Here is a 25057-nt window from a genome sequence, read left to right as displayed (position 1 = left end):
TTGCAAAACTGGTGCAGAGAGTTCCTGGATACCATTCATGCAACTTCACCCAATGATACTGCCATTCTGAACCATAACAGGAAATTGACATTGATATAATACTATGAAAATTATAGGGTTTTTGCTGGGTGCAGTGGCATAGGCCTGTAATTCCAGAGGCTCAGGAGGCTGAGATAGGAGGATCACAGGTTCAAAGCCAGCCTCAGCAACAGTGAGGCGCTAAGCAACTCAGTGAGACCCTGTCTCTAAATAAAATACAAAATAGGGCTGGGGATGTGGCTCAGTGGTCGAGTGCCCCTGAGTTCAGTCCCCAGTACCTACCTGCCACCCGCAAAAAAAATTATAGATTTTCCTAGTGGTGAAATTTCCTTTAGAAATTGGGCTACAGGGCTGGGATTGTAGCTCAGCCATATAGCACTTGCCTAGCACATGTGAGGTTCGATCTTAAGCACCACATAAAAGTAAATAAATAAAATAAAGGTTCTGTGTCCACTTAAAACTAAAAAATATTTTAAAAAGAAGAAGAAATTGGGCTACAAATTAACAGTGCATTTCATGTCACAATTCAAAGTGTTTTCATTGGATGGAGTTTTTATTACTAAAGGGTATAATTTGATTCTTCACATAAGCAAATGTTGCCTTAAATGTTTCTTTTAATTATAAGCATTGAAACCTAAATAATAGTGTATCTTATGTTTGTATCCAAAAATACTAATAAGCTCCACTTAAAAATATATTACTTTTTTAAAAACTCTGTGTTGCTTTCAAACAACACTTAGATCATTAAATCAGATCCTCATTGTTCCCTTAGAGGTGCCAGGCATTATTAAAATGTATTCTGCATATTTTGTTTCTGTAATTATGTCTAATCAGTGTGAATTGGTGCTGTAGTAAAATACTTAATTAAAAACACATATTTGAGATATAAGTGGGAAACAAAGGAGAAACTCTTACTTCACTTTTGGTGACAGACACTGATAAAAAGTTGAAATATGAGACAAGACCAGCAGACTGAAAAAAACAGTATTAATAGGTAGAAAATGCAAAACTTCTATAGAAAGATATGGCCTTAAAACAACAACAAAAAAGAGGAGCATCACTGTGTATTCTTTTTCCCCTGCACAATCAATTCTGAATGATGTGGAGATCTCATAAATGTCTCCAAAGGCCAGTTTGCAGCACCCAGGGAGTGAGTCTTTCTGAAAAAAAAAAAAAAATGCCTTCCCATGCAGCATAAATGGCATGTGTCAAGGGAGAAAGCCCCCAGCATGCTGGGATGGAGCAGGGGCTGCCTGGGCTGCTTCCTTTGTGTCCTGATCATTTACATGACTTAAACACAACAATGTGCTCTGTAGTCAATAGCACAAGACGCTTTGCCATAGCAACAGTTGCAGAATGTGGCACAGCCTCAGTGGTGTCCCTGTGACATAGAAAAGTTCCATAAAGAAACACTCCTTATGAATATGCTCAGAGATTTCTTTATCCTACTAGTGCTTGTTTCAGATTCCACTGGGTTGAGGTTTTATTTACGCAGCCCATCTTTCCTCTGCTCCATGAGAAGGAGCTTTGTGCACAAGTTGGGAGAGACACGGCTGAGGGGTCAGAGGGTGGGAATACATACTTGGCTGTGATGGAAGTGGAATTCTTGAGAACATTTTCAGAAAACTATTAACACTGTCCAGGAAATCGTGTAAAACTTAGGAATGTAATATACATCCTGAAGTCATTGCTGGCTTCCTTGAAGGTACGTAATAAATGGCCTTTTTAGTGTTTGCGCTTTGTGCTTCTTTATATCACATCTCAACATGTGCCTCACCATAGGCACACTTTAGACAATCAGAAGAAAATGAATTCCACACTCAATGCTGGTGGCCAAGAGACACAGCACATATGTTATCAAACCTGTGATAAAGTGCCAATATTTTCCTCTTTTTTCAAGGTCATTTCCTGGCAAAATAAAATATTTCTGTTAAGGAATTACACCCCTGCCCCCACATGCCCTTAAGCAAGAGTACCTTTCTACAAGTGTGAATCTAATGCAGTTGTTCTGGTAAAAATTTCACTGCAGAAGGCATAGCAGAAAAGAAAAACAAAGAATTTCAATGATTACTGATAGCAGTTGAATAGCTGAATTGTATTTTGGTATGAGGCAAAGTAGTTTTATAGCACTTTCTGGTTTGTGTGGATGGTTGTGAAGGAAATTTTTTACCTTGATACGTTTGTGCTTGGAAAGGTATCCCTCTATGGCACCAGTGCCATGCTATCCGCTTTCTTCATCTCTTCTCCCTCTGGTTAATTTCTGGGAAGTAGCCATTTCTTAATTCTGGAGCTGCCTATAGTGATAGATGAGGCTCTGAATCTGTGCACCTGACTCCATAGTAATCTATAAATTAGTGATGAGCTGGTAATGAAGAATCCTAAATGTTCCTGCTTCTCAGGGAGCCAAAGACCCCAGGAGTCACCAAGCAATGAAAGATCAAACTGGACTCACCAGAGAAAACGCAATTAATTATTTACACACATCAGCATCTGACACTGGTATAATTTGAATCAGGAGATCCTTTGTTTGCTACATTGCTACATTGATTTTTGCTCTGAAAGACTGTAAATTTGGTTACACTTCTGTTCAGAAAGGGAGATGAAATGATAGTGAGTGATAAAAGGTGAACTTTGAGTGTCAAATGTTATGTACATAAAGAAAGTGATATTGGATATTACACTGATATTTTAATAAGTTTCGAAAACACAGATTGTGCATGGGTGCAGAGTGGAAGGGAAGGAGGGTAGAGAGGTAATTGTCATTCTTTCATCTCAGTCTGATAAAGGCAAATTCATTTAACCAGACCTGGGGAGAAATCTCAAGGGGAAAGGCTTTTCTAGTAAAACTCCACTGGAAAAATTTCCATTTCACAATCAAGGAGTGGCTTCCAGTCTTGTCTCATGGTTACTCTTCCATCCTATAAAATTATACCCCCCCTTTTTAATAAATAATTTCCTGAGAGCAGAAGGGCTGGTGAATTTCATTGCAGAATGTTGAGGCCCTACATCATAGGTATTTTAGGCATTAAATTGCATATTGTGACAATCTAGCATATCCTCCTGGGTTAGGATGCTTCTAATATTTAGCCTACTCAAAAGGGGTGCAGATTGGGTTCCTTTTATGACCATGAGGAAGAGAATAAAAATCTTTATTTCTGTATGTTCTATAATTTTCAAAGTATTTTACAGTCAAAGGTCTGTCGTTTGAATGCTGCGGATTTGGTGGGCTGCTGTTCAACAATGGGGAAATTTCATTAAGCTGAGCCAAAGCTAATTTTGAAGCAGTTCTAAGACGTTCCCTATTAAGTAGAGAGGATTTGATTCCCTATCCTTCCTTTCATGCTTGAGGAATCTCAGAACCCTTGACAAAGCAATGGCTGCAGTACTGCCTGCAAGGGATGGAAGCCTTATTCATATGGTTAGCATTGCCTCCCACATGCCAAAATTGTGATTTTTTTTCTGTAGAAAGTTTATCATTCAGAACTACTAAGAATTTTTCCCACTCTTTGTTAGAAGAATAGGTCATACATTCATATACAGGTCTTTCCCAATCAGTGCAGATGCCTGGGTTGCTCACTGTTCCAAAAGATGGAAATGTGTAAAATTTAATTTGCATGTACAAGTAAAGACTCATAATTTTCTGGGCCACACAGAATCTCTGTACAAGTTTTGGATCTAATCTCTGCTTTTGTATTAATTCCAAAAAGGTCAATGAAGTCTGGAGGCATTTGGCAATAGAATTCATCTATTTAACTCAGTACTTTAGCCTATAACCAAAAAGTCAGTATTTCATAAATATTTGAATACAGTTTTTGGGACACCCCTGATTTTTTTTTTCAGTACTGTGGATTGGGCCCAGGGGTTCTTTACCACTTAGTTATATCTCTAGTCCTTTTATAAATTTTTTTAAAACTTATTTTATTTGGGAGGAGGTACTGGGGATTGAACTCGGGGGCACTCGGCCACTGAGCCACATCCCCAGCCCTATTTTGTATTTTATTTAGAGGCAGGGTCTCACTGAGTTGCTTAGGGCCTCACTTTTGCTTCAAATTCCACATGGCTTCAAACTCATGATCCTTGTGCCTCAGCCTCCCAAGCCACTGGGATATTATAGGCATTTGCCTTTGTGCCCGGTTCTTTTATACTTTTTCATTTTAAGACAGGGTCTCACTAAATTGCAGAGACTGGCCTCAATCCTCCTTCCTCAGCCTCCCAAGTTGCTGGTATAATAGGTGTGCACCAGCATGCCAGGCCCCTAGTTATCTTTTTAAGTTGTATTTGCTCTTAGGTAACAACAATATCAGAGCAGCATTCTCCCATAAAAGTCTCTAAAATAATGCCACATTATAAAACATTAAGGACCTCAAGCTTATTGTTCTATGAATATTGGTCAAAATGATGGATGCCTACATGATAGATGAATCAGATAATGACCCAAAATTTCCCTTACATTTATCTTTGGTTTTGTTACTCTACCATCAGAAAAGACTCTCAGAAGACAAATTGGGCCTAGTAGCAGCTATAAACCTACTCCCCATTCATGTGTCTGTTTCTGATCATCATCATCATTATGCTTCTCTTCCTTCTAAGTTGCTGTCACCATTTTCATAGATCCAGCTCCTGTCCTATAAGGCACCATATAGGTAGGCTCTTGCCATTGGGTTTTCCTGAATACAGTCTTGACACAAAATTTCAAGGGCTTATAATTTATGTAGAGGTGACAGATGGGGGAGAGAAGGAAAACAATAAAGAATGTGCTATTAACTGGAGCTTAATCCTATTGCAGACCCCTGAGAACCAGTGAAAGACATACTCCTCAGAGGTATCTTCACCCAAGGGGCAACTGAGCTGGGTTGCTTATATGCCAGCTTCGGTTACTCACTGGATGAGGATTACACAGGGGGTAAGAGTAGGAGATTTTCATTCTCTAGCACATCTGGCCTGCCATTGTGTCAATTTTGCCATCTGTCAGCAAAATTGACTCCAGTTCCAGGGAAGACTCTCTGGCAAAAAGATGTAGAGACTAGGGCTGGGGATTTAGTTCAGTTATAGAGTACTTGCCTGCATGCATGAGGCCCTGGGTTTAGTCCTCACTACCAAAAGAAGATGAAGAAGAAGAAAAAGAAGGAGAAGATGATGATGAAGGAGAAGATGTTGATGAAGAAGAAGATGATGTAGAGACAGGTAGTTGTAGGGTATCAGGCTATGGGGTATGGAAATGGAAAGCCCTAAGGGAATATGAGCACAGCATTGGCCTGACTCTTCATACTGAAGAGAATCAATTTCATTGTCTACAGCTGCCAAGGCAAAACACAAGTCCCTATCAGTGTTCTTCTACCAGAAAGAGATGTAATTTCCTAATGACTCATCTTTTAAAAAAATTGTCATCAATTTCTCCTATATTCAATTTGTTATCTGGATATGAAAGCTCACAGACATTCACCTACCTTCCTGGGCCCAGGTGTCTCCAGCTGAGGATAAACCAGAAGGGAAAGAGTGTGGGAATCTGAATGTAATGGAACAGAGCAGCCCAGAGACAGTTTGGATCCAGAGAGGAAGCTGACCATTGGCATTTGGCAGGTATCTAGCTCTCCTATTTGCAGGAGGAAATCTGCACAGTCAACTGAAGTATGGTGGCAGAAGGTCCAGCAATTAGTAACAGATGGATAATCACATCATCAAGCTCCTGGCATTGAGAAGAGACAACAGGAAGGTAGCAGGTACAGATCTTTGGCAAAGGCCACAGGAAGGGGCCCAACCTGGCAGGTGCAGGCATAGAGAGAAGGGAGGTGGTCTTTTGGAAATATTCAAGGACAAAGCTTAGATGGGTAATGACAGTATAGGAGTGGGAAGGGGAAGCTTGGGATACAAGGGCATAGTTTGAGTTACAGAATAGACTAAATGATGAACAGATCAGCAAGTCAATGACAGAAGCACAAGAAGCCCTATGATTCTGGTTAGGACTTCTGTGATGGTAGATGCCCCTCTCCCCAGATAGATGTACCTGTTTTATTTGAGTAATAAATGGAAAGTTTGTTCTGTGTTTGGTGTGTATGTAAGAGGAGTCCCAGTCTATTCAGTGCTGCATAACCACCCATCCTAAAATTTAGTGGCTTCAAACAATAATCTTTAACTCATGATTCTGTTGTTCAACAATTAGTTAGACTCAGCTAAGTGATTCTTCTGCTCATCTCATCTGGGGTCACTTGTGTCTGCATCAGGTGGCAGGCCACCTGGGGGCTTGTTGGCGTAGGAAGCGCCATTCTGAGATGCTTCCACCAGGTGGCTCATCCTACAGTTGACTAGCCTTGACCACTTCATATGTTAACAGAAAGTTTCCCTGCAAGAGAGGGCAAGCCCCCAAATACAAACACTTTTAAAGTCTCTATATATTTGCTAACATCCCATTGGCCAGTAAGAATCATGTGGCCACACCCAGATTCAAGGAGTGGGTACATTTCACTTTTGATGGAATGCATAGACAACTTCTACAATCTACTGTAAAAAGACAGCTGAAGACATAGAGAAGAAGGTACTCGACATTAATAGAATGGTCTGTCTGCTTCTCTCTTTCTTATCTTCCTCTCTATACCAACTTAAATCTCTTGGGCAGATTGGGCAAGGGTCACTTTCAACTCTTGGCTTCACATCCTCACTGCACCATAAGCCAAGAGGAAAATACTCTCTACTGTTAGGCCCCATTAAGAAAATCCTGAGGGCTGGGGATGTGGCTCAAGCGGTAGCGCGCTCGCCTGGCATGTGTGCGGCCCGGGTTCGATCCTCAGCACCACATACCAACAAAGATGTTGTGTCCGCCGAGAACTAAAATAAATAAATAAATAAATAAATATTAAAAATTCTCTCTCTCTCCCTCCCTCCCTCCCCCCTCCCCTCTCACTCTTTCTAAAAAAAAAAAAAAGATTAAAAAAAAAAAAAAGAAAAAAGAAAATCCTGAGAATGAATTTGATTGGCCTGGCTAACATGTTGGAAGATGAAAATAGGAATGTAGCTCAGTGCTAGAGCACCCCCGGTTCAATCTCCAGTACCATGACCACCACCACCACCACCATCATCATCATCATCTGTAGAATTTGCCCCAGTTTTAACTTTCAACTTTTCTTTCTGTTTTCCCCATCCCCAGTGGTAGGGATTGAACTCAGGGGCCCTCTACCACTGAGCTGCATCCCCAGTACTTCTAATTTTTAATTTTGTGACAGGGTCTCTCTTAGTTGCCCAAGCTGACCTTAAACTTGTCCTCTTTTCTCAGCCTCTAGAACAGCTGGGGTAATAGGAGTACACTATTGTTCCATTTATTTCCTTTTCCCTTTTTTTTTTTCCTTTTTTCTTTTTGGTGGTGCTGGGGATTGAACCTATGGCCTTGTGCATGCAAGGCAAACACTCTACCAATGGAGCTATATCCCCAGCCCCATTTATTTCCTTTTTTTTTTTATATTGGAGATTGAACACTGGGGTGCTTTACCACTGAGCTACATCCCCAGTCCTTTTTTAAAAAAATATTATTTTAGTTCTTGATGGACCTTTATTTTATTTACTTATTTATATGCGGTGCTGAGAATCAAACCCAGTGCCTCACACATGTGAGGCGAGTGCTCTAGCACTGAGCTATAATCCCAGCCCTCCTTTTTAAAAAATTATTTTGAGACAGGGTCTTGCTAAGTTGCTGAGGGTCTTGCTAAATTGCTGAGTCTGGCCTCAATTTCTGATCCTTCTGTTTCAGCCTCCCAAGTTGCTGGGATTATGTGCCACTGTGCCTCATTTAAAAAAAAAAAAAAAATCTGCTCTTGAAATTTTTAACTTCCAGGAGAACTTTCTGATTTTTGGAATGTACCCTTCATCTGCCACCCTTATCCTGTTTTCATGGACTATTTTCTCTTATGTCGTACTATGAAAATATTAATAATAGTACTTATAAAGTATTTTAATTAACTCATTATATTTTATTTAATCATACATAGTGTTTTATTTAGGAAGGAATTCTTTAGTGAAAGTCATAAGTCATTTTCTCCAATATTTTCACCTAATGGTAATAGCTTTGCTATTTATATTTAGATCTTTAATCATTTTCTTTTAGCTACTGTGATATTCATTGATTTTTTCTATGTTGCATTTTAATATTTTTATTGGTGCATAATAATTATACAGAACAGTGAGTTTTATTGTGGCATATTCATAATACAAATAACATAATTTGATCAATTTAAATACAGTACCTTCCTTTAACCTCCTCTTCTCCCTCCCCCACCCCCTTCCTCTCTCCTCTTAGTCTCCCTTTTATTTTCCTGAGATCCCTTTTTTCTCTTTAGCTTCCACATATGAGAGAAAACAGACAACCCTTGACTTTCTGAGTCTTGAATACTTATGAACTGTTTCTCTGCATTCCGTTTCCCCTTGTTTTTATTTTTCTAGCTCTTTGGTCTATACCTTTCATGAGTCTTTCTGAAAATGTTCATTTTTATAACCTCAAATTTTGATATGATTTCAATCTTAGAATATTTTCAAGAATAGTACAAATAACCCCATACATCCTTTACCCAGACTTACAAGTTTTTACATATTCCCCCATATATTTTATCATATATGTAAAAAATACAGTGCCTTGCCTGGGGATGTGAATCAGTGGTAGAGAAATTCCCTGACATGTATGAAGCTCTGGCTTTGATCTCCCCAGCCCCACAAAAATGAAACAAAACAAACCACAACAGCAAAGGAAACACCACTTTTTCTGAACTCTTTGAAAATCAATACATCAGAGTATATTTCCTAAAAAACAAGGACCTTTACTTATACAACTATAGTCCAGTTATCAAGATCAAGAATTTTTATTTTTTCTGGTTTAACCTTCTTTAATTTGGAACATTTCCTGTAATTTTTGCTTTTGTAATGTCAACATTTTGAAGTGTTCAGTTCAGTTGTTTTGTAGAATGAGTCTCAGTTGATATGTGGCTGTTTCCTAATGTCAATTTGGGTTGGACATTTTGGGCAGGAGGTTTCTGTATGTGCTGTTATGGCCTCTGTCTCTGTGAATCACATCAAAAGATGTCAATTTGTACCAATGTTGGTGATGTTAACTTGAGTTCATGATAAAGTTGTTATCTGTTGGACCTCTCCATTATACCATTTTCTCTCTGAAACTAAATAAACTCTGAGGAAATATTTTGAAAGTGTGTAGGTATCCAAAGAAAATTTTAAATGATTTTGTCAACATCAAGAAATTTAACATTGATAAAATACTATTGCTTAGAGTTCCTTCAAATTTAATTGTCCCAATTATGTTCTTTATAGTTTCTTTTCATTCCAGAAGCCAATTCAGAATCACCCATTGCATTTAGTTAGCTTGTCTTTTTAGTTTCTTTCTTTCTTTCTTTCTTTCTTTCTTTCTTTCTTTCTTTCTTTCTTTCTTTCTTTCATTTCAAGCAGCTCTTTAGCTTTCTTTGTGTTTTTGTATCTTGACTTTAAGATTACAGATCAGTGTAGGTTTGTCTGTGTCCTCATTATTAAGTTCAGGTTAAGCAATTTTGGTAGGAAAACCAGTGAAGTGAAACCCGCTCACATTTATGAACGAGACACTCAAATCTGGTAAGAAATTCCATGAGTTGGAGGCTACACCAGGGGACATGGAGCAGAAATTAGCCCTGTTTGTTGTAGGGCTTTCATATTTCTTTTTTTTTTTTTTTTTGGCAGGGATGTGGTATTTTATTTTTTTTTAATTTTTTTATTGATTATTTAAAGCATTACATAGCTCATGATATATCATCTTTCATACATTAGACTCAATTTCATATTTCTTTGTTTATTTGGTTTTGTTTGTTTGTGTACTGGGGATTGAACTCAGGGACATTCAAACTCTGAGCCACATCCCCAGCTCTAGTTTGTATTTCATTTGCAGACAGGGTCTCACTGAGTTGCTTAGTGCCTCACTTTTACTGAGGCTGGCTTTGAACTCTTGATCCTCCTGCCTTAGCCTCCCAAGCCGCTGGGATTAAAGGCATGCGCTACCCAACATGCCCATCTTGTTTGTTTGTTTAAGTAGGTGTTTTCTTTCATACTTCTTTGTAGGCATAGCTTTGCCTTTAGCATTTTGAGAGCTAAATGAGAGAAAGTTGCTGAAATCATCTATTTTTGCTATGAACCTAATTCTGCTATTTGCAATTCTACACAGCTGCTCTTGGCTGTGTCTTCTGGCTTTTAGTTCAAAGTTCTTCTATTCTGGTTTCTCCAGGAATTAAAATTTGAAGATTCTGTTGTATTGGAGAGAACCATTTCCTGACTGGACAGGCTTGGGTGTTCAACTCTCAACTGACTTCTTCCAACCTCCTCTCATACTAGCATACAGAAGAGAATGTGCCTCCAATTCCCAAGATTTTAGCTGGCTTCTTAATTCATATAGACCCCAGAAATTTAATTTATTGTGCTAACAGGGTCATCTATTTGCTTTCCAGCTTCCAAAAATTTGTGGGCCCTTTACATTTTGTCACTTTTTATTCCTCCTTGTCATTTTTACTGTAGGATCTGTCCTCTTCATCCCATTCCTGTCATTTTTGGTGGAGGTTTGAGGACAGATGTAAATTGGCTTTCAATCTGCCATATTTTCGTATCTACACCTTTTCATTTATTTTTTAAAGATAATTGGAAGTTTTGACTATGTGCAAGATTTTGTTATGTCCTTCAGGAGAGCTAAAAAGGAGTCAGAGACACATCTGGGCCTTACAAAATGTTTAGCTGAGTAGGACTGAGAAGACATGGATGTAAACATGCAATGCACACTGTCATGTATGTGGCCCTTGGTTTAAGACAGCGCAGAGTCAAAATCAATTGAGCATCTACTTATATCAGGCAAACGTGAAAATAAAGGATGAGGTTGGAAAACATTTCAATCTCCTCAGCACTTTTTTCAGTGATAATGATCAAATTCAGGGCCTTATGTATGCCAGCCAAGCACTCCACCATTGAGCTATATCCCTATGTCCTCCCCAACAATTCAATATAGAAATATCATTGTTTCCATTTTGTGGAGAGGAAAATTCAGACTCAGATTTTTAAACAACATGATCCAAGTCAACTAGAAAAGACACCAAGTTTTTTTCTACTACCTTGGTATCACTCAACAAAGGTATAATATGTGAATTGAGAAGTTATGAGTCATCTTCCTAAGAGGTCTTCTCTGACTTCTCATGTGAGTTACAAATTATACTTTGCCACCAGTTTTCCCAATGTCATTTTCTATTTCCCAAGAGACTTTATCTTTGAGGATATTACATAAGTCTGTTTCTACTGTGTCTTGTCTATTGTCTTTCTCTCCTGCCATGAAAGCACACAAAGTCAGAGATTTCTATTTATTTCCTTCATGTTTCCTGAGCATCTAGAACTGTATCTGGTACATAGCAGGCACTTAAAAATATTTCTAAAATGAATGAATGATTCAGGTTGAGTCTTCTGTTGCACATGCTCCTGTTGTCCCTTCCTGTGCCCCTGCTCCCCAGTGCATTGTGAGTTTTTGAGGCTTTTATGCATTTTCATATCTATAGTACCTTGACCAGTCACATGTGTAGGAGCTTCATAAATTGCTCTTAAATGAATAACTAGATTACCAGGGAAAGACCAAGTAACTAATGCCACAGTAGGGAAAGTTCTTCTCAGGACAAAACAATGTGGCTTCTGATTTTAAATTATATTCCCAAGTCAGAAGAAATACATAAATAAATTTATTATATAGAATAAACTAAATTATTTTTGCTTGCTGATATATCTTCATCTGTATCTAGATATATCTATATTAATGTCCACATGTTTTTGTCCTAGTTAAATATTCACTTGACCCAGTTGAAATTCCATCTTTGCCAAAGCTATCTCTGCTATGAATAATCATTTTCCTTTTTCACACGTTATGTATTAAATATGCTCTTCATAAATATTTGTTGTGGTGGTCCAAATGAATATGACTGTAGAAATGATGCATAGACTTTCTTTCTTTTCTTTCTTTTTTCTTTCTTTCTTTCTTTTTTTTTTTTTTTTTTTTTTTTTGTACTAGGGATTGAATCCTGGGATATTTAACCACTAAACCACATCTCCAGCCCTTTCTATTTTTTATTTTGAGACAGTTTCACTAAGTTGCTTAGGACCTCACAAAGCTGCTGAATCTGACTTTGAACTTGCAGTCCTCCTGCCTCAGTCTCCCAAATCACTGGAATGACTGATATGGGCCATCATGCCCAGTTATGCATAAACATTTCTAATCCTTCACTTAGGAGTATAGTTAACTGAAGCTAAAGAACAATTCTATGAAAATATTGGTAGAACTTTCTTATTTCAGTAGAATGTTTGGCAGAAACAAGTTACACAATATAATCTTTTGGCATTTTTTTTTATATTCCTATGAAGCAAAGCCTTAAAAGGAATAAGTTGGAAACATTTTGTTTTCTAAAAGTGCCACTAAATTTTGGCAAAAGACCAAGACTTCACAGTGCTTTTTAAAAATTTCCACCACAAAATAATTAAACTTTGTATTTTTTTTTAATTTGAAGGGATTTTCTGAAAATTTAGTTGACTAATTTGGTGAATAGTTCAGAAGCAAGTGGACTTAAAAATAAAAGAACTGCCTTTTGAATATCTGTAGAGCCATCATGGGAAAGCAAAAGTCAACATACTCCATATGACCCAAAGTTATGCTGGGTCCTATAGGTAGAAAGTACTGGCAAAAACCCCCTTATATTAATGGAGGGAGAACTTCCCATAACAGACACTGCCGGTACTCTCCAACATCTGTAAGCTCATCTCCCTTCTCAGGACCCTGAAATGATATATATCCCAGCCCCATCTTATCTACGTGGGGCCATATGCCTATATCAGGTCAATAATTGTGAGTGAGATTGGTGCATGCTACTTCCAAGCCTGACCCCTAGTGCCTCCTGTAAGCTCTTCTAAGTTTTCTCTGTTCCCATGCTTGCTGGCCAGATGCAAAGGTCCCAGGTAGGACTCTAAGGTCCTAGAAGATGGTAGGTGGAAAAAAGTCTGGGCCTGGGAAAAGAGCTAGCTGAACAGAAACTCTATGTTGGATTGTGACATGATCATTAATAAATACTTTTCATGCCAAGCCATGGAGATTTGGGGGAGTTTTTTGTTATATATCTAGATTGATATAACCTGACTACTACATATTCCTACTTTTAGAGCTATCTAACTGTAGAAATGATTGCAAGGAAGGGATTGATTTCCTGCCCCTGCATGTGTTCAAGAACACCCACTTAGATGTAAAACTCTTTTTTTTTTCTTTTTGTTACCAGTTATTGAATTCAGGGGCACTCAACCACTGAGCCACATCCCCAGCTCTATTTTGTATTTTATGTAGAGACAGGGTCTCACTAAGTTACTTAGCACCTCTCTGTTGCTGAGGCTGGCTTTGAACTCATGATCCTCCTGCCTCAGCTTCAGAAGGCTCTGGAATTAGAGGCATGTGCCACTGCACCCAGTAAGCTAAAATTTAAAGATTATTTTTTTTATGTTAAGTCAATAATAAATATTTCACATTGTATGGTTCATATAAAAATTATGGCAACTAAGTTTTTTTAAATGCTACAAATGACTTTGCACTGTGGCACACACTTGTCATCCCAATAGCTTGGGAGATTGAGATAGGAGAATCACAAGATTGAGGCAAGCCTCAGCATCTTCTCAAGACAGTAGCAACTTAGTGAGATAATTTGCTCAAAACACAAACTAAAAAGGACTGGGGATGTAGCTCGGTTGTAAAGCACCTCTGGATTCAATCCACAGTGTCAATACATAAATAAATAAAAGCTAGTGGTTAATATTAAAATTATTTTCATAGTTTTAAACATTTAGATGAATAGAAATTCTATGCCTATTTACAAAAGGAAGACATTGCTCTAAACATGATATGACTCACAAAGTGAAAAAACCCACATTGACATTAGGAGACATACATTTTAACTTGCTCCTTTCTTGTAATGTGATCCAACTAGGAGAGGTGGAGTTCTCCTTCGGCATTTTCCCATAACCCCACATCTTCCTTTAAAGCAGCCATGCAGACAGAATGGAAACGTAAAGACTGTTAAAAGCTGCAGGAGATGTTAGGCCACACTTGATAAAAGGCAAAACTAAACCAAACCAAATAAACAAACAACAACAAAACACACAGGCATCACAGGATATCATTTTCTTTACAGGCAATTCTCTTTGGTAGATGTTTAGGCATAAATAATATCTACTAACATGCACCTACTTAGACAGTCATACATGTTTCCCAGGGAGTAGATGCTTTTCCTCCCTGGAAAGAATTTTCCCAGGGATTTTGCAGCTTCATTTGAAATTTTAAAGCCATTTCCTCACGTTAATTTTACTATGTATTTTGATTTACCTTTCTTAATTATTAATGTAAATTTCCCTTTTTCATGAAAAGCAGGATATGTGTATGGAAAAGAAGATAGTTGTCTCTTACTCTTTTAATAAAATGAAACAATGTTCATCTAGTGGCCAATATGAAGACTCGTCATCATATGGCAGCTAGACCTGTAAATTCAAATATTGCTGTAATATGACACTGGAAGAGAAGGCAGAGGGATCACATGGGATTGTAATAAGAACCAGGCCACATGCGGATTTCATCACTTTTTCCCATAACCCAGAACTCAGTCACATGATCACAGCCTAAATACATGGGAAGCTGAGAAGTAATGGTCTTCCTGTGTTCCCAGGAAGGAAAACAAATCATAACAGGATTTAATGGACACATAGCATTGTTGACCACATTAGTCTTCTAATGTATAATAAAATAGCAATTAGTGTAACCTTGCTCTGATGCACTTAAGATTTCAGTGAGGTAGATGTACTGTGGATTCTATTCTGCAAATGAAGAAACAAAAGATGAGCTGTAAAAAGGCTTTTCTTTCCTGTATCACTCTTCTTAGTCTCTTATTCTTTTTTTTTAAGAGAGAGAGAATTTTTTTAATATTTATTTTTTTAGTTTTTGGTGGACACAACATTTTTATTTTTATGTGGTGCTGAGGATCAAACCCAGCGCCCCGCGCATGCCAGGCAAGCGCGTTACCACTTGAGCCACATCCCCAGCCCTTTAGTCTCTTATTCTGAAAGAAATTTACTTTCACAATATAAAGCTTGTCCTCTGGATGAGTTAGCAAGTGTTTTGTACCAGAATTCCCCTCTTTGGATTGTGTGTATTAGCTGATTTGTTTTTTTATACTGGGGATTGAATTCAAGGGCACTCGACCACTGAACTACATCCCCAGCCCTATTTTGTATTTTATGTAGAGACAGGGTCTCACTAAGTTGCTTAGCATCTTGCTTTTGCTGAGGTTGGCTTTGAACTCATGATCCTCCTGCCTCAGCCTCCTGAGCTGCTGTGATTACAGGCATGTGCCAGTGTGCCCAGCTTATGTATTTATTTTTATGTGGTGCTGAGGACAGAACCCAGTGCCTCACACACGCTAAGCAAGTGCTCTACCACTGAGCTACAACCCTAGCCCCAACCTTTTAAATTTTGATACAGGATCTTTCTAAGTTTCTTATGGCCTTGTTCAGGCTGGCAATGAACTTGTGATACTTCTGTCTCAGCTTCCCAAGTTATGGGATTGCAGGTATGCACCACCATACTTGGTTTAGCAGGTAAAGATTATGAATGAAGGTCTGTGAGTTCATTCACCATTTTGTCCTGTCTGGTCTAAAAAGGATACTGAAGAAAGGAAGTGTGACACAAGCCTGTAATCCCAGAAACTGGAGAGGCTGAGGCAGGAGGCTTGCCAAGTCTGACGCCAGCCTCAGCAATTTAACAAAACCCTCAGCAATTTGACAAAACCCTGTCTCAAAATAAAATATAAAAAGGGGGGTGGGGATATAGTTCAGTTGGTAGAGTGCTTGCCTTGCATGCACAAGACCATGGGTTTGATCCCTAGTAACACACACACACACACACACATATATATATGACTTGGGATGCAGCTCAATGGTATGCCATGCCTGGGTACAATCCCCAGTACCCCAGTACCAAGGAGGAAGGATATTGAGTTTGTAAAAATCTTAGAAATTATTTCATTCAAACCTTTCACTTTACAGATAGATAAACTGAGTCCTACATAGTTTAGCGTTTTTCAGATTACACAGCCAGATAAAAGAAGAAATGGAACCCAAACTGATTTCAGTGTTAGACTGTTCAGCATATACATACACATGTCACTGCTTTATACTCATCTATTGACTATAATATGATGATGATAGGTAGTACTTACTTATGCTGATTTTGGTTTCAGAATGGTTTTTACCCCATCAATTGTGAACAAGGGAAAAGAAGATCTTATTGATCTTTGAAACACTGCTGCCAAGCACAATGTCTTACATATAAGAATAGTGCACTTCACAGTATTTAACAGGTGTTCACTCTGTATTTTTTTAGATGTTGATGGACCTTTATTTTATTCATTTATTTTTATGCAATACTGAGAATCGAACCCAGTGCCTCACACATGCTAGGCAAGTGCTCTACCATTGAGCCACAACTCCAGTCCCTGGTCACTGTGTTTGACAATTGGTCACAATCAACTGTCAGAACAGTCCTGGAACTATGAAAAGATACTGAAACAGAGAGGTTACAAAGATTTACCCAAAGTTACATAATCACTGAGGTATTGTAATGACACTATAAGCTATAAGCATATATGGTGAAATGTACAAACAGAAGAAAATTTCATAGAAACCTTTCTTATCATTGCTATTCATGTATACATACATGAACTTTATAAAAACTGAACTTCTGGCAGTAGAAGTTTTTCTGCCAGAGGTGAAAGCTTAAATCAACAACAACAAACCCGGAACCAGAATAGTTAAAACCTATGGCTGGAGGTTGTTGAGGAATTTTGTTCAATAATTTTTCATAAAGATGATAGTCACACAGTGATGTGTATAAGATGAAAGGAAATTAAATTTGACAATTGGGGGAAATGCCTAAAATGAGAAATGAAAAGGGTTGCTGGGTAATTTGTGGCAGTTCTGTTCCTCTTTGTTTATACCTATTCTGATACTAGATGATTTTGCCCAGGACCATATGTGAGTGGCAATGATTACATTTTCCATGGTTTCATGCTCAAACAAATGGAATTGTTCTGGGGAGACTTACTACATGCAAGGAACACGTGGCATCAAGTGCAACCTTAAGCCTATTACTCACCCTCAAATGGTAACCTATCTACTTTTGATACTGGGAATAGGATATACCATTTATTCTTTCATCTTCAAATCCTGATGTTATGTTTTCGTGGGTTTTTTTTTTTTTAATTTTTAGCACTATTTATTTAGTTTTAGTACTGAAGTTTGAACCCAGGGTACTTAACCACTGAGTCACACCCACAGCCCTATTTATTTATTTAATTTTGAAACAGGGTCTCATTAAACTGCTTAGGGCCTCACTAAGTTGTTGAGGCTATCCTTGAACTTGCAATCCTCCTGCCTCAGCTTCCTGAGTCACTGGGATTACAAACCTGTGCCACCATGTCCCCATAGTACTTTTTAATATCAGTCCTTCTAGGATATAATTCTTTTTTCTGTTTTTTGGTACCTGGGATTGATCTCAGGGGTACTTGACCACTGAGCTACATCCCCTGCCGATTTTGTATTTTTATTTAAAGACAGGGTCTCACTGAGTTGTTTAGTGCCTCGCCATTGCTGAGGCTAGCTTTGGACTTGTGATTCCACTGTCTCAGCCTTCCAAGCCACTGGGATTACAGGTGTGTGCTATCACACCCAGCTAGGGTCTAATTCTTTATTTAAATTTAGAATTAAATACTCTTTTTTTGTGTTACTAGGAATTGAACACCAGTGGTCATGGTACTCTTATCACTGAGCTACATCCCCAGCCCATTTCATTTCTAAAATTTTGCAACAGTCTCATTAAATTGCTTGAACTTTTGGCCCTCCTGCCTCAGCCTACCGAGTTACTGAGATTGCAGGTGTGGTCTACCACACCCCACTACAATACTCTTAGTAGTTTTCCAGTGATGATTTTCACACTTCCCAACCCCTTATATTATTTTGTTGGAGTATATTGGGAGTAAAACCAAATCATGATACAAGATGAAAAAAAAATGATTCCTCTTTCATAGAATGGTATGCTAAACAAACAAACAAATACAGATATAACAATCTAGATATGTCAGTGTAAAAATACTGGGAAGTAGGAGGCATTGATCTGTTGTCCTGCTCTGCTTCTCTGTCACTTAAATGTAGGCAAAGGGGCTGGGGTTGTGGCTTAGCTGTAGAGAGCTTGTCTAGCATGTGTGAGGCACTGGGCTCAATTCTCAGCATCACATATAAATAAATAAAATAAAGATCCATTGACAACTAAAAAAATATTTTTAAAAAATGTGGGCAGAGATTGAACATCTGTCTTCTACTAAAAGGATTCTTGCTGGTGTGGTGGCACATGCCTGTAATCCCAGTGACTGAAGCCGAGGCAGGAGGATCATAAGTTTGAGGCTAGCCTTAGCAATTTAGTGAGATCCTGTCACAAAATAAAAAATAAAAAAGGTTGAGGCTCAGGTTAAAGCATCCCTGGGTTGAATCCTTGGTACTAAAAAAAAATTGTAAGGATTCCTGTTTTAGTCAGCTTTTTTTCCTGCTGTGACTAAAAGATCTGACCAGAACAATTTTAGGGGAGGAAAAGTTTATTTGAGGGCTCACAGTTTCAAAGGTCTTAATCTATAGAAGGCTGGCTACATTCCTTGGGGCTCCAGGTGAGGTAGAACATCATAGCAGAGTGTGTGGCAGAGGGAAGAAGCTCACATCATGGTGATCAGAAAGCAGAGAGATATATTATATAGCCAAAGACATGCCCCAATTCCCACCTCCTCCAGCCACACCCTGCCACTTCAGTTATCACTCAGTTAATCCCTATCAGGGGATGAAATCACTGATTTCATTAAGACTCTTACAACTCAATTATTTCTCCTCTGAACCTTCTTGCATTGTCTCACATGTGAATTTTTTTGGGACACCTCACATCCAAACCATAACAATTCCTAATGGACCTACTTCTGGAATTGTTTCAATTGAAGAGTGTGGGTGAGCTGGAAAAACTTGGAAACCCTAAGTTGTGATGCAAGCATTAGATCATTTGTGTATCTTATCCAGTAGTACTAAATCAGGATCATAGTGACAGAAGAACATTGAGTATTAACCTATTATATCCTCCACTTTGGACATTATTCAAATCATGAAAAAAAAAAAGAAAGAAAAAAGAAAAAGACAGCCTTCTTTTCTTTTCTTTAATGAAATTAGAGAGTCCTCTCATATTCTTGTTCTTCAAAATTGACTGTAGATTAATAAATTGGGTATATTCTGCTTTCTAAGCCTTCCTGTAAAAGAAAAAAAAACATAGGTTAAAGTCTCTGAGAACAAACTTGCTGTCTATCGAAAAAAAAGATAACTCATTTTCCAGACTTAATTCCCTGCCCAAATAATTGTTAATGTCCCTTGACTTGGTTCTCAAAAGAGGAATGGCACAACTTTTCTCATTTTTGGCAGCACACAAAAAAGTGTTTCTCTGAGTTTTTCTCCTGAACTTCAAAACTTTTGTTTTGAGCAGCAATGAAGGCAAAAACTTTGTTCCCTGAATTTTTCCTTTAACAATCTTAGGAGTGAAAAAAAAAGAAGAATATTTGTGGGACTTTCTAGTTTAAATTACCTTCTGTTATTTTTCCTTTCTGTTTATGTTAGGTTGTCGTGTGATATAGACAAATATATCTGGGACTTTACCAGAACTTTATACCCAATGGCCTCTTGAAGTCAGATAAAAAGCTGGAAGTAATTTTCAGTGCTCCTGGCCACTCATTCTCTTCCCAGCCTGTTCTTATTATAGGGACCACTGGGCAGAATTGAACTCAGCCAACAAGCAATTGTAGAACTATCAAAATTTGTAGCAGAAAGGATGATGATGTCTGATATAGGGTAGGTGATTGTCATAGCCTGTGTCCACTCTAAGCAGATCCTGAAGCAAAATCTCTTTGAAGGAAGTTTGTGTGGGAAATGGTCTTGGGGAGAAAACATGTGGGATGTGGGGTGGTGATACTGAGCCTGACACAACTGGAAAGCCAGGCCAAGGGCATTATCAAGTTGGCTTCTCCCATGGACAACTGAAGTTCATCTCAGGGAGTGTTCTTAAGAGCTTAGCAAATGTATCTTAGGACTCTTCTGCTCTGAGAAGGAGAGTGCTCCATCAGTCTTGAGTGGCCCCATGAGAATCAATTTCCTGCCCTTCCGAGTTGTAGATTCAGGAAAGCTGAAGGATGAGATCCCCGTGTTTCATAGGAAAAGCCTCAGGTAGAAATGGAGAAGTTCTTGGTACAGTCAAAGGCAAGTCACTGGCAGGTTGTACCTGAGGGAAACTGGTTGAAGGCCATGTAGAAGTGGTCACCATGGAGCAAGAGGTGAAGATGTGACAATGAGTCTTTTTAAAAAAAATATTTATTTATTTATTTTTGTTTGGACACAATATCTTTATTTATTTATTTTTATGTGTTGCTAAGGATCGAACCCAGGGCCTTGCATGTGCTAGGCGAGTGCTCTACCACTGAGCCACAACCCCAGCCCAAACAATGAGTCTTTTGACATGGAGCCCAAGAGGTATCTAGTAGGGTACTCAACAAACTGTGAAGTCCAACCATTTACTTTCTTGCTGAAGACTTTGAGACCTGAGAAGTTAACTGGCTTGTCCTGGGACACAGCCTGCTAGTGTCAGAGAGAGTGGAAGAGAGTCTTCATGACTCTCTGTTTACTAGGGTTTCCAGGCACATCACACTGTCTTAGCCCAACATCACTTAGTGTACCCCTATTGTGGTATGAAAGTATGAGAGTAAGGTGCCATGCTGCCGTACCCACAAAGTTTGGGAAGAAGTTCAAAAGAGATGTCTGGCTTCAATAATGGTAATAACAGGAAGCAAATGCAAGATAGAACAGGATCAATAATTAAATGAGCAATGCAGTGAATCTTAGTGGAATTAAGAAGGCAAGAGAGGTGTAAAAGGGAAAAGGGCTTTGGATACCTACTCTTTTTACTTGTGATCTGTGCTTCTTACATTTTCTGAATTTGAAAGGAGTAACCGTTTTCATGTCATACTTGGAAATTGTGCTGAGTGACTGTCATCATGGGAACTTTGGACCCTGTTCTGGAGCTAAGAATAGCTGTGAAATACTAATTAGGTTACTTGAGGAGTGCTGAAGAGGAACTGATAAATCCAGAGAATTCCCAGTGGGACCCCATGTCAGACAGGGATCTACTTTAACTAGGATTCTTGTATTGGCACTGCCATATCCACTATCCCTTAGTTTTTCATGTGGAAAATAACAGCAAACTCTTAAGTTGAAATATTTGGGTATTAGAATTTATTGAACTCTAAGTTTAATTAAGTAAGTATTTGAGTATTGGAATAATTGTACAACAATTATTTTGATACTCAATCATGAATAATGAAAAATAAATTCCATGGTTGGAAGCTATATAGAGTTTAGGTGGGTGTAAGACCCCAGGGAAGGTGAAAATAGGGAGATAGCTGAGAAGAAGGAAAAAGGGAGGTTGTCTTCTGGAATTTCAGCACCACATTTCTAGATTTTTTTTCCCCTATGAATTAGTTCTTTTTGTTTGCCAGAGTAGGTAATAGGATTCCTTTCTCAGTGTACCTAAAGAGCAACACTTTGAGTTAATGTTGTTAAGGTGCATAATTAAGTGCCCAGGACATGCAACAATTTTGTTTAAATGCTTGCCTGCTGTTCTTTTTTCTAGAAGTCTTTTTTTTTTTTAAACATCCATCCTTTCCCACTTTCCCTTAGTATAGTCATCCATATTATTCTTTGTACTTTGGATTTTAGAACATTTTGATATTTGCAGGAAGTTGCAAAGTCAGTACTGAGAATTTCACACCCAAGCTCCTTGATGTGAACAGCTTCACTAACTAACCATGATGCCTTTGTTCGGACAGAGCCGTCAGTACTTATGATTGCATTAGTTTTGATTCTTTGTACTTCTAAATAGTTGCTATCTTATTTTTCACGCATTCATTAGGAGCCCAGATCATTCTAATGGTGATACATCATTGAACTAGGATACTTTATGAATGAGCACTAAGTGATTTCTACATATTCAGCATTATATACACAGAAATTACCATAGGTCTTTGATCAGGTCGATGTGGCCATATCAGAATCCTATCATTTCTAGAAGCCCTGGGGGAATTGCTGGTTTATTACTAAAAATAAATAAAGCTGACAGATATTGAAATCAATTTTAAAATATGTGTTTGAATATTTGCAAACTTATCTTTACTCAGTTTGAAATGTTCAATTTTTATTTTTCTTTCTTTCTTTCTTTTTTTTTTTTTGTAGTTCTAGGGATTGAATCCAGGGGTGCTCTAATACTGAGCCACATCCTCAGCCCTATTTATTTATTTATTTATTTACTTACTTACTTAATTTTTGGTACCAGGGATTGAACCCAGGAGCACTCAACCACTGAGCCACATCCCCAGCTCTTTTTATTTTGAGACAGAATCTTACTAAGTTGCCCAGGCTGGCCTCAAACTTGAAATTCTCCTGTGTCTGCTTCTCTAGTCACTGTGATTATATGTGTGTGCCACCACATCTGGCTACTTTCAAGTCTTTTCTGAAAACACAGAATGTCTATGTTTGTACAAAACATTCCACCCTGAAGTATAAATGTGATATGCCCAGAAACTTAGAGTGGAAGATGGCAGCCTTCTTTCCAATATGATATTCAACACATGTGAGATTAGAAGAGTCAAAATTTTGAAAAGGGACCCTTGGAAACATCTCAAATGCGATGGCTCAATGAGGAACCTACCAGTTGGAATTTAACAGCCTCTGTCCTAAGCAGATGTTTTCCAGCTGGGAAAGTGCTGACAAAAAAAAAAAAAAAAAAAAGGCACCCACATGCTTCTAATGGACAAATCTCTGAACAACCTTTTAAGCATTAAAAATATTTAGATCGCTTAAAAACATCCATTACTTTAAAATTAGAATTTCATGTGTTAGTCACCACTGGTCTGTCATTATTTATTTGCAATGCTCGGGAGAGTTGGGGATTATTTTATATTTAGCACTATTTAGCTGAAAAGCAAGTATAAGGAAAACCCAACCCATTGACAGAAAGACCCAGTTTTGTCAGCATCAGATCTACATTCCACCTATGATTGTCTTTGAGACGGATGAATTCATTTGAGTTCCAAGCAAGTCAAGCCTGGGCTTTGCAGTTGTTTCAATAGTAACTTCCATTTCCACAAGGTCTTAAGACCATGGAGAATCAAGATCTAGAGAACACCATTAGGGTGGCCTCTGACTTCTTGAGCTTTTGACATTCAGCCACCAGAGGCTGCTCTGAGACCATTATCCTCTTTTCACTCGGCCCAGATTCCACTGGTGAAACCTGTAAGAACTGATTGTACTTCAGTGGCTCACAATTTTCCTTGCTCAATGCAGTTCCCTGGTGGTCTAGTGTTTGGAGTAGATGATTAATTATAGTTAAAGAGCAACTGCTGAAAGCAATAAAAGAACTACAGATTACTGTTTTACCCCTCTCTATTTTTAAACTCTTAATCTTGTTCAATTTCTTTTAAGTCAAAGAGAATTAGGGTGGAAAGAGGGGGTACTTTCTTACTGGCATTGGATAAATTTTCATCATTTTTTCCCTCCATGTTGAGGTAGTTTCAAAGAACATTTCTGAATGTTTTTTTTCCCTTAAAAAAACTTTATTCCTCAATATTTACTTCCACATGGTTTCTATTCTTCCACATTTACCAGTATTTTATAGCTGCTTTCATGCTCTTCCCTCTGTTTTATGTTTTGAAATCTTTGTCTTTCTCCTTTAAGTCTTTCTTTATCTAACAAAACAAACCCAAAATTAAATGAAGGAATAAATGTAGTTAAGTAAAAAGGATTAGAAATAATTTTGATGCCTGTAATGTACTTTGTATTTAATCTTGCACAACTAAGCACTAAATTGTTAATTGAAGAATGAAACCAGTTTCTTTATGTGAAATTGCTTTCAGTCTTCTAAAACAAAGGCATGATTTGGTAGACAAGGACCAGCCCATAAAAACAACTGTTTTTTAATGCTATTATTACATATGCTACCCTAATCACTAAGCTTCCATATTTATGAAAGTAAATTATTACATAAAGAAGTAAGGTTTGGGGACTGGGGCTATAGCTCAGTGGTAGAGCACTTGCCTAGCACTTGTGAGGCACTGAGTTTGATCCTCAGCACCACATAATATTATCAAATAAAACAAATGTATGCTGTTTATATTCAACTACAAAAAAGAAGTAAGGTTTTAAATTCATGGCAAATAGCAAATTTATAATTCAGCAGTCATCAATGTATAGATGACCTAGGGAATTGCAACACTGTAATTCTTTAATTCTAGACTTCTTTTCTGGGAAAATTCCATATCTCATTGAGAAAGGTATAAGTTAAGTGCATATCTGTGTCTCCTTCCCCCCCCCCCCAGTACTGGGGATTGAAAACCTTATGCTTGTCACTCTACCACTGAGCTACACCCCCAGCCCCTTTTTAAATTTTGAGACAGGGTCTCCCTGTTACCCAGGCTGGCCTCCTGCCTCAGCCTCCCCAAAACTGGGAATACAGGCATGTGACCCCACGCCAGGCAAAAAATTGTCTTCTTAAATATTATTTGTTTTCTATAAATAACAGAAAAATTGGCTGAACTGAAAGAAAAATGAATGCCTACTTTATTACTTTGTATTTATGGTAAAAGAAGAAAACTTAGACTTCTTTTTCCTCTGAAAAGAAATTCTCAAGTTGCCATGAAATGTTCCTTAATGTTTAGTTTCATTATATTCATAAAGTGGAACTACAATTAAAAAGCATTTGAGCTCAGCATAGTGGCACATGCCTATAATCCCAGTGACTCAGGAGGCTGAAGCAGAAGGATCACCAGTTCAAAGC

The 25057-nt window shown here is 38.1% G+C and overlaps 1 protein-coding gene across 2 annotated transcripts in view; it reads left to right on the top strand.

The window, feature by feature from the left end:
• MID1 (midline 1) overlaps positions 1-25057 on the top strand; it is a 361503-nt gene that overhangs the window by 153083 nt on the left and 183363 nt on the right. Inside the window, exon 1 of one of the 2 annotated variants that reach the window (XM_081278342.1) lies at positions 5711-5759. The exons of the other annotated variant lie outside the window; for it this stretch is intronic. The gene's annotated coding sequence lies outside the window, so the exon portion shown is untranslated. Of the gene's footprint in view, positions 1-5710; positions 5760-25057 lie in introns of those variants that run through there. 2 annotated transcript variants of the gene reach the window in all.

Source organism: Spermophilus citellus, assembly GCF_964194105.1.
Source record: "Spermophilus citellus genome assembly, chromosome: X".
NCBI classification, from domain to species: domain Eukaryota; kingdom Metazoa; phylum Chordata; class Mammalia; order Rodentia; family Sciuridae; genus Spermophilus; species Spermophilus citellus.
This window is presented reverse-complemented; position numbering and strand designations above follow the sequence as displayed.